This window comes from Sesamum indicum, linkage group LG2 (genome assembly GCF_000512975.1).
Source record: "Sesamum indicum cultivar Zhongzhi No. 13 linkage group LG2, S_indicum_v1.0, whole genome shotgun sequence".
NCBI lineage: Eukaryota > Viridiplantae > Streptophyta > Magnoliopsida > Lamiales > Pedaliaceae > Sesamum > Sesamum indicum.
Genome location: NC_026146.1, coordinates 7572806 through 7584206, shown reverse-complemented (window position 1 = coordinate 7584206; position 11401 = coordinate 7572806). Strand labels below are relative to the sequence as shown.

The 11401-nt window shown below is 35.5% G+C and overlaps 1 protein-coding gene across 1 annotated transcript in view; it reads right to left on the bottom strand.

Moving 5' to 3' along the window:
- LOC105155567 (WD40 repeat-containing protein HOS15) overlaps positions 1-11401 on the bottom strand; it is a gene marked incomplete in the record, with an annotated part of 77420 nt that overhangs the window by 50171 nt on the left and 15848 nt on the right.

Here is an 11401-nt window from a genome sequence, read left to right as displayed (position 1 = left end):
CAATTTTTAGTCTTCTAATTTACAGAATTTATAAAACTAAATATGGTTAGTTTTTTTTTTTCTGTTTTGGGATCATTTTGAAAATCTCATAAATATAAGACTAAATGTGTCAAATTTTCTCAGTTTTAAGACTATTTTGAAAATTATGCAAAAAAGAAGACAAAAATAATTGAACTCCCTATCTTATGGGACTAATACGCTCTCAACAGTACAATCACTTCTAAAATCAATTATTCCAAATTAACTGTTTCATAATAAAAAGTTTTATGATTAATTATGCAATCGCCAAACCAAATTATTTCAAATACAATTAATTCTAAAATTATGACTTCACAATCAAAAGGCCACTAAATTCTCGGTACTAGTAATTGTTGTTACAAAAATATTTCAAAATTATTTATATAGTAGGAATTCTTGTAATTAGAAACTATTTTTCCATTTTATTTTAAAAAAGTCACAAGACATTCAAATTAAACTACTTACTAACTATAATTTATTCATCAACATCAAGTAATGCTCCATAATACTTGAAGGTAAACTCTGTCCACCAGCGAGCTCGACAGGGCTTAACTTCGCCCTTGATCAGAGAGGTTACTGGCCAACATTCAAGTCACTATACTCAGGCAAATCACAAGATTACGCTAGTCACTACCGTCACCTAACATAGTCAAAGTCAAATTCGACGACACTATTGTTAGTGGAGGCAAAAAGATGGGTATTGGTGTTGTCGCCCGAACCTGAATGGATCAATTTTAGCATGAATTTCGCATAGACTCACTAGTTCGAAATTTGGAGAAAGATTTTGAAAAGGAAACATTATTGATATATTGGGAGATTTTTTACTTCAAATATTTTTCATTCATTCATCTATTACTTCAACTTCAAGATTACAAGTATTTATGTAGGAGAACAAATATTAAATTAGTAACATATTCCTATGGATAAATATTTGACTTGATAACCTTGAGAATCATATACATGCATAATACTTTGGGAAATTCAAATTACACTTTCCAACACCCTCTCTTAATTTTTAATTCCAACTCTATTTTGAGACTGCTAAAACTTTTCCGAACGTACGGCTTTAGCGAAACTATCAAATAACTGTTCATTTGTGCTGGCGAACTCCAAGTAAATTTTTAAATTGTTTACACAATTCCTTATGAAATGATGATGAAGTTCCATGTGCTTCAACCTTGCATGGATAATAGGATTCTTTGTCATTGCAAAAGTATACATATTGTCACACAAATTTTTTGCGGGAGCTTCATGTTGTTGTTCAATATCACATAAAATTCTTTTTAACCAATTTGCTTCACAAGTTGCGTTGGTTGCGACAATGGATTCCACTTCTGCTAATGAGAGTACCATTGATCTTTTTTTTTTTTTAATTCCCACAAAATTATTTTCGTTCCTAAGTTGTTCAATATCACATAAAATTCTTTTTAACCAATTTGCTTCACAAGTTGCGTTGGTTGCGACAATGGATTCCACTTCTGCTAATGAGAGTACCATTGATCTTTTTTTTTTTTTAATTCCCACAAAATTATTTTCGTTCCTAAGCAAAACAAAAAGCTTGAGGTACTTTTTCGATCATTTATGGATCCAACCCAATCACTATCTATATGTCCAATAAACTTATTTTCTTTCTATTTGACATATTTTAAGTTTTTTGGTACCTTCAAGGTAGCGCAAAATTCTCTTAACAACTGAAAATGCAATTTGCTTGGTTCATTCATGAATCTTGATATTGGGCTAGCTAAATATACAATATCGGGTCTTGTGTTAGTCAAGTAAATCAAAGAACATACAAAACTTCGATCTTCAAATCAACGTTAGATGCACTGTCATTTAACTGCATATTCTCATTGATTGCACGTAGAGTTGAGATTGTAGTTATGCATTTGAAATTTTTTAACACACCTTCAAGATTTTTTTTCTAGGAGATAAAAATTTCTCCTTTTGACTAACGGACTTGAATTCCAAGAAAATATTTCATCATTCTTAAGTCATTCATCTCGAATTTTTCCATCATTGCCTTTTTGAACTCTTACACCATGATTGGATTTGTCCTAGCATAAATTAAGTCATCAACATAAAGACAAAAATAAGAAAATCTTTTGTACCTTCCTTTAAGTACAACGATGGCTCATTTTGACTTCTTCCAAATGCATTGGACTGAAAGTATCTATCAATCTTGATGTTTTGACCTCGAGGTATTTGTTTGAGTCTGTATGATTCTTTTCTGAGGCGATAAACTTTTTTTCTTTTCCTTAAACAATATAAACTGTTGGCTGCTCCACGTACACTTCTTCTTCTAATTCGCCATTGAGAAAAGCTAGTTTCACATCCAACTGATAAACTGATAATCCCAATTGAGCATATATAGCAAGAACAATATATATTGTCTCTCAAATGGATCATAGGTGATGCCCCATTATATTTACCTTAAAAGCCCAAGAGCAAGGAGGGCAGCTACCAGTCTACCAGGCATAGCCCATTCGGCCCATGAGCAAGACGCTTTACATATTTCTATTGACCTGGCAAGGCCAAAAATAAAGCCCATTCTAGCAAGCTTAGCCATAGTACAAGGCAGCCTCGCCTTATAGGTGAATGACACTTAGAGATATATCATAGTTAAAACCTTCATATAACTCTAAGAGGCCTGATTGGGATTGACTCTTTAGTTATCAATTAACTGTAGCCCTATATATCCGAATATATTGGGCAATGCTTGGTCATGTGGTCATATCTTTATCTAGATAAGTCCAAATCACATGATTCTCTTTTGTTACAAATCTAACAAACGCTGTTATCCAATGCTTATAAATTTAGGCATGGTGCAGTCATTTTGGTAACTCAGGCTATAACACTCAAATTCTTATTCTCTCTCATTTTTTAAGTTATTTTCATAATATTGTTTGCACTTCATACTATTTTCTTCACTTCAACATTATTTTCCATCATTATTCTCACTTTGATTTGAGTTTTTCGTTCATTCTTTTAGTAAAAACGTTATTAACTTATATACCAGAGTGCTTAACTTTGTTTTGCTAGGTTACTCCCCTAGTAATTTTAGAATTTTCGTGAAAGTCCTTCAACTATTGGGGTATTGTTGAAATTCGATATGGAACATTAGCGTTGGCTGTAGGAACTTTTGAGTTTTATCGTCTTGTGATATAGTTCTCATATATATTTCATTATTATAAAAAATATATGATAGTAAATCAACTATAATAATTATATTTAAGGTAAATGACAATGAACTCATATGAAATTTGTCATAATTATAAATACATTATTTTAAAATTCATAAATATATTTTGAAATTAATGAACATCTAACAAATACCCTCCTATAATCGGTATTTATCCTTATATTTTATATTCCTACTAAGTTCTGCTGTGACATAAGGGAGCCCAAGTTCAGCCCACATATTATGAAGGGAAAAATTAAAATAATTAACTAAGGTAACGGAAGAAGAGTAATGAAACCAAGATCAAATTGGAAAATTCCTATTCAACGGTCTTATAGAATTAAAAACAAACCATAGAACAATTTCCGCATCTTCATCTTTTTCTTCTTATGTTCAAATTTCAAAAGCATTATTAGATGTCTAATTAGTGCTCCTCTGTAATTCTCATTTATGGTCATTATTAGACCTTAAACCACCACTTTTACAACACTAATATAAATTCAACAACTCAACACTCTTACCACGCAGTGGTACCAGTAAAGAAGATCACACTACATACACTTTTGTTTCTCTTCTTTCCCAATATCTTATCACATGTCACCAGTAATCAACACCGATGATCTCCACAGGATTTTCAAGAAGGTTTAGCCATTCTACTTTCACAATAAGTCAAATGAGAATTCAATAGCTTTGATCCAGTTTTGATCAAGCAACTATGTTTGCTGCTCTCAATCTGTTGCTAGTCGAGCAGCTTAGAAAATTTATAATGTAAACTGTCTACATAGCTCTCTAAAGATCTTAAGCTAATGGAGCTAGACAACCTTTCTAGTAGGAGAAAAGCGAAACATCTGGTGAGCAAGGAACTAACAAGCAAATTCCAACTGGTCTTCAGTAGGATAGCCCTGCACCGGCTAGCAACGAAAGTCATTTTAAGAGTTGACACTCTCTCACGAAGAGAATATAACAGATTTTCCATTCCTCCTCATCCTCTACTTGCTGTAAAATCTAGAGCTATGGTCTTTGTGTTAGTTAGTTTGCACCTAACTCCTTTATGTGGTTTCAGGGATGGTGACGTCTCTTTTTAGGGCAAGGGTTTCTCCTAACTCTAGGAGGCTTCCATTCCTTGTGGAATGTTCATGGAGTGGCTGAGTTATCTTCCTCTATCAATGATGTGCAACATTTATATTATTATTCCCACATGCATGTCAGTTCTTGAACAGGTTTATTTCTTGTAAGGGTCCTAGGAAAGAAAAAAATTTCAATGTCTAAGATGATAGTTGGGGCTTAGCCTCAGAGTAGGGTAGTTTACCTATCGAGATTATTGACTGCCATCAGCTGGTGATAACCCTAGTGGGTTTTATGTCAGTAGGGTTATTTAGCTACATGGTTTCCGTTGAGAAATACTTTCCGTTCCGTATTTATCGAAAATTTTCCGCGATGCTTGAAGTGTATGTTTCATATATCTTGTTTAAAACTATTGGGATTTGATTTTTCATTCTATTAATTTATCACTTATTTTTAGGTAAAAGGCTTGAGATCAAGGTTGTGTGCATGAGAAAGGCAGTCACAAGGGAGCAAAAGAGGCTCGCGAAAGAGTTAGCCCAACAGCAAGTGGGAGGCAACAAAGCTATGGTGGCTTAGAGGAGCTCTACTGGAGACGAATGCTCTAGCCCTCTTCCCATTGCACAAGTGGTCCGTTCTTTTTCTCCACATATCAGACCACGAGGAGTTGCCCCTGGTGCATGAGGTGACACATGTGTTGTAAGGGCAAATCTAGCGAATAGGGTGCAGTCATACTGGGACCCCATTCAAGGTGTTGTGAGCAAAAATAACTTAAATCAGGCTGTTGAGCTTTTGGAAGAGTAATAGGATGAGCTATTAGCTATGAACATGGCTTGGGTATATACTATGCTCTTTCACTTTACTTATGTACTGTACTCGATTTTACAGACTTAGTTTTTTTCTCTTGCAGGCTATTGTTGTGAGCACGACGATGAAGAACCAACATGCAACAAGGTTGGGAGAGTTGAGGTGCTTGGAAGCTACTTTGATGCAACATAAGGGCGACTTCTCCTAGCTAACGAGGGAGAGGGATGAGGTTTTTGGATAGCACCTCTACTTGGGAGTGTCGGTTTGAGTGGGAAGCGTCCACGGGGAGGAACTCTTTAGCCTCTTCATTCGGTGTTGCTTTCATTACCAAGACCAAAGAGGAAGCAATTTTTGAGTTCTAGGTCTCCAACGAGTTTGAGAATATTCTAACCGATAGGGCTACTCTACGACATTCATAAGTGTTGTCAAGTCCTCATTTAGGCCCTTAGTGTGAAGGGTCAATTCACCAAAGAGGACATCGGTCTTCTCAATCCAAGGTGCCAGGAGATGTAGATCTCGAGCATGATACATCCCCTTTGACCTTGAGGGAAATGGGGAGCATAACTATTTTTCTTTATGATGGAGATTCGATTTGTTTCTAGGTTTCAAGTTGATGATTTTGGCTTGATTAAAAACTTGTGTATTTTGGACAACTTTTTTTGGCTTATGTAGTCGAATGATTTGGCATATAATCGATAGTATTTAGTACTTTGGATAGCTTTCGTCCGACGTTTTAGTAGGATGTTTCAACATGTAATTTACAATATTTAGTATGGATGGTTTTTCATTCGACTTTTTAGTCGTTTTGGCATGTAATCAACATCATTTACTCCTTCAGATGGTTTTCATCTGACTTTTTAGTCAAATGTTGTGGCATGCAATTAACAATATTTAGTAATTTGTTGGTTTTTATCCAACTTTTTAGTTTGGATGTTTTGACATGTAATCGACAATATTTAGTACTTCGGATGGTTTTTGTTCGACTTGAGTTGGATGGGAATTTCAAGAAAGTTTCAACTATGGGTTCTCAGTTCAATGGTGATTTTTGCCTCTAGGAAAACGGCGATTTTTGCCTCTAGGGTCCTTTTGAAACATAAAAAATCTCTACATCTAATTTGATTTCGTTCGATGAGGCAACGACAAGAAAAGTAACTTTATTACTAAGAGTTCACATTACAATATCTTAGGGGAAATAAAAAGGGGAGAATGATATATTGAGTTCCTACTCGAGCTTTCTCCTATTACAAATGAATAGTCAAAAAGGAATTTTTCCTATTGTGCGAACTTACGGTTACTCTTCTTGACAAGGGAGTCTTTTTTTGCTAGTTCCCCTAAGTTCATAAGATGATTTCTACTGTAGGAAGATTATCATTATGGGAAGTGTTGATGCTAACTCTCTAGGTGGCTCACTCACCCTTTAGTCAAATTAGCATTCTCATGGATATTGATTGATGTAGTCCTTCAAGTGTCCCCAATGAATAAGTTTCTCTATCTCTTTTTAGAGGTGATGACATTCGTCAGTTGTATGCCCCTTATCATGATAGAAATAACATACTTTTCGTATGTTTGCCTCCTTGGATTGTCCTTCTTGTCTTGTTCACTCATTGATCAACCTTTATTACTCCACTATGACTAATATCTCCCCTTTAGTAGCATTTAGGTGAGTGTAGTGCATAAATCCAAAATGCGGCGAGCGTCGACATCACTCAGGTTGGGGGAGCTCGGGACTTAGTTTGTATACTCAATGTCGGGGATAATTATTTTCGATGGACGGTGCCAATGATGAGGTAGTAGATTAAATGAGAGTTTAATGAAAAATTTATCCTCGACACACAATGCTTCCCAAATCTGGTATTAGTAGAGAGAGATTTTTTTTTGAGAGGAAGTAATGAGTAGGTCTTGTCAATGGATAGTAAAGTTAGTTTAAAAAATAACTAGATACGGTGACACGCAGTACATGCCTACATAACTTTTAGTAATGCTTTTGTTTTATTAAAACTCATAAATTGTTCATTTATGTTAAAATTTATTATTTTCCAACAACATCATATACAAAAATTATCTAGTAATCTTTTTAATGCAGTAATCATCAATAAGTTTTTTACTCAAGTTAACTTAAAAATTGACACTTTTTGTAAAATATATGTTATATCGATTATAATGATTATATATACATGCAAAACAAATACTAATATATCATTTTAATTTTAATTCACAATAAACTTAAACAAAATTAGAGCAAATTTAATTTTTTATTATATATAATTGCATGGAATGAATTTTTTAAAGGTACTTGATTAAGTAGTTAATTGGCATTATAATAATTTGGTATAGTGGTATCAAAACTACCACTTTGAGTCTATAAACCCTTTTTTTTTTTTATAATAGTATAGATATATGGAGTATGTATAATGGTATTGAAAATTTTAGAAAGTTAAGCAGTATGGTAGGGTGTATATATTTATTGTTTGATATATATATATATTAAAATTATTTTTTTCCGTGTAACTAAACGTGTTTTACCAATATATATATATATATATATATATATATATATATATCAGCTTATGTTGCTTATCAAACTAAAAATAACACATTAGTTGAGAATGGCACTTCCAATGTGTGTGAAAAGTATTTTTTATGTATATGTTAGTATTACTCATTTATTTACATCAGTATAAATACTTAGAATATTATTTTTTACACTAGGTTGTTGTTCATTGATTTGACCACCCATAACACCTTCTCTCTAAAAAATTCTCTCTCTAGAGTTAGCCACACTTGGTCTGTCGTTGTGTCGAGGGTAAAATTCTCGTTTCATCTATTAATCAAAATTACAACCCAATCATTGGCTCCGTCTATGGGAATACATTACCCCGACATTGAGAATGCAAACCAGGTACCAAGCTCGCGATGTTCATGTGGTGGATACCACCCAAGAAGCACATGTGAATGGAGCAGGTCAAGCTCCACCCCGTGAACAATCACCACTCAATGGAGAAATCATTCGACCCCATGTAAAACCACCCACTCCAAGTGGTCCACCCTAAGAAGCAATGATACAGTTGACACAAGAAGCTTCATTGGACTTGATCTGTGATGCATCTATACTGGCGGCTGAAAAAGCAATGGCTCAATTTGTGGGGCATCACCCTATCAATCCACCCTTTCATTCCCCTCGTCAAAGTAAAAACTTATCCTCGGGTCTTAGGAAGAAGAGCATAGGCAAGAAAAAGTGAACAACAGAGTCTCCAGACCTGAAGGCACTCAGACGCAAGAGCAAATCCCCCGCCCCCTCCCCAATCGTGGCAACCTACCTCTTCCCTCCCATCAAGGGGAGTCGAGGATGGAATGGAATGGGGGACCCACATTAACACTTGGACAAATTTTATACTAAAATTTATTGATACGACTTAAGCAATGCTGCCTATTGCAAGGTCTTCCACACTACACTCTCCAAGCATACTCTGGCATGGTTCAACTAGTTAGCAGTTGGAACTATCTCTAGCTTCGAACAGTTGACCAATGTTTCATGTATCACTTCTCCATGAACAAGAAAGTCCGAAAAATGGCCGCATATTTGTTAACCATTCTCCAGAGAGAAGATGTCGTTAAGAGATTAAGTTCAAAGTTTTGTGGAGGCAATTCACGAGGTGTTGCATGTCAACCATGAGTTATTGGCAAAAATTGTTTAACAAAATTTGCTACCAGGAAGATTCAAAGAATCTATAGCCGGAAAACCCGCTAGCTCTCTAGAAGACTTGTTCATGCGATCACAGAAATATATTAAAATCGAGGAGTCCAATGTTTTGGACACTTCCCTTATTGTCAAAAGAAAGGGAAAAGAGGAGGAGAAAGAGCTAACGACGGAAGAATGCAGACACTTAGCATCTATAGGGTTCACACACTACGGCCCCCTAAATGCACCCATAAGTGAAATATTAGTCGTGATGGAGCAACAAGAATTGATTAACTAATAGCCAAGAAAAATAAAAGAAAATTCCAAGAGGCTAAAGTATGAGAAATATGGTCACTTCCACCGTGACATGGGGTATATAACTGAAGAATGTCATCACCTCCAAAATGAGATAGAAAAACTGATCCAACAAGGACACTTGAAGGAATATGTCAACTACTATCTACAAAGACTCCAATGTTAACATCAAATCGAACTCCTCATGACGATAATCTTCCCACGACAAGAGTCATCCCATAACCTCAAGAGGACCAGTAGGAAGAGACTCTCTGGCCACAAAGATGGGACCTGGAGTTCACCTAGCCAAAAAAATTATTTTTTGGCTATTCATTTGTGATAGGAGAAACCTCAAGTAGGAGTTGAACATATCCTTCTCCCCTTTACATTTTCCCTCAAACTTTGTAACTCAAACTTAAACAATGAAGTAAACTTTCCTATCATAGTTTAAAATTCACCCGATGACGAGATCCTTGGAGTTTCGAGATGCCACTTAAGACGACAAAGAGTTGCCTCGAGACCCCACGATTGAAACTTCACTAAGTTCCTCCCCAACAATGTTGGCCCCGAAAAATTTTGCTCCCCGTTTTGAAGTTGGTAAAAGATCAACTCTGGGGCATGAGAAAAACATCCATTGAGGCAACACACCGACAAAAATAAGTCGTAAGAGAAAAAACTACCACAAAATAAGTGAAATAACTAAATTTACAAATATGGAATATTGTCGAGTTAGCATACTAGATTTTCGACCATGTAAATAAAAAAAATTCATCAAAAATATAAAATATCGCCAACTTAAATGCTAAAATATCCGATCATGTGAGCCGGAAAAAATTTACCCCAAATACTAAATGTCAAACATACAATGAAAATAAATCATAAAAGAACAAAAGAAGAACTCATTAGTTGCAAAGACAACATTCATAGATATAAAATATTGTCAAGTTACATGTCAAAATGTCCGAGCATATGGGTTGGAAAAAAAATTCATCCCAAATGCTAAATGTTGAATTACATACCAAAACTTTTGACTATACGAGTCAGGAGAAAATCATCCCCTGAAGCAATATCCATATAATTCCAAAAAAAAAAAAATAATAATGCGCCACTAGACCTTCCCTAAGGCATTGGGGGCTTCATCACCACAAGTAAGAGTTCTCAACTCTTCCCCACCCACCTCGAAGCCGAGAAGAGGTGAACCCCTCTAAAAAATTTTACACCTCAAGTAGGGATAGAAATAAAAATACCTCTTATCATTGATAGAGGAAGACAACTTGGCAACTGACCGCATGTTCCACATTGTATGAAAATCTGCTAGTGTAATAAGGAGTTTTACCATTTGAAGAGAACGTTAAAATCTCTCAAAACACACGAAAGAATACCGCATAAAGAATGACTAAAACAAATGCCATAACTCTGAATAACCGTTATTAATAGAGAGTGAGAATAAAAACTAACCAAAATACTTTTTGGTGAAGTAGTTGAGATCTCCATTTTCCACCTTTTTGGCCTGGGATCAAAATCCATAGGACGCGACATTATGTGCCTCCTCCCAAAGCACATGGGACAACACTACTCAAGTATTCTAGCCTCAAGCTCTAAACAATCCTGACTAAGCTGGACCAGCTCTCGAGAAGACTCGCGGCCTCGAGCTCGAGGTTTGAGCCTGCCAGCTTGAGGCAGGTGCCTCAAGCTGGACCAAGACGCGAGCAAGCGCTAGTTTGAGGTCTGCAAGCTTCGAGCCACCTCCTTGGGAGCTGGCACTTGAGAACAAATCACCGGCCTCGAGTTGGATATGACGGGCCTCAAGGCCAGATCCCAAGTAGCTACGACCAACCACCTCCTCCAAACCGTCCGACCAAACGACTTGGCCACCTACAACAAAAATATTGGGCCCATTAACTAGTTCAATATTGACCGAAATAGTTGTTCAAATTAAATCAATGCCCTAAATACTTCTTACTCTCGAACAAAATACTACACTATTAGATTTTTCATCTGAGGGTGGACGCTATAAGATGCATATGTTGATAATACGCATTCAGTTATAGGGGCAAAAAAGTAATATTTATATATATACAAGTCATACAAAGAATACATACACTACATAACTTTCAACACCATTATAAATACTCTAAATATTATTTTTCAACCTAAGTTATAATTCATTAATCTGACCACCCAAAACACTTTCTCTCACAAAATTTCTATATAGAGTTAGCCACACCTAATATATCATTATGTCGAGGATAAAATTCTCGTTCCACCTTTTAATCAAAATTACAATCACATCACCTATCAATCTTCATCATGAAACCAAATTAAACGATGAGAAAAGGGCGTGCACGGTGAAAGGTTCAGCA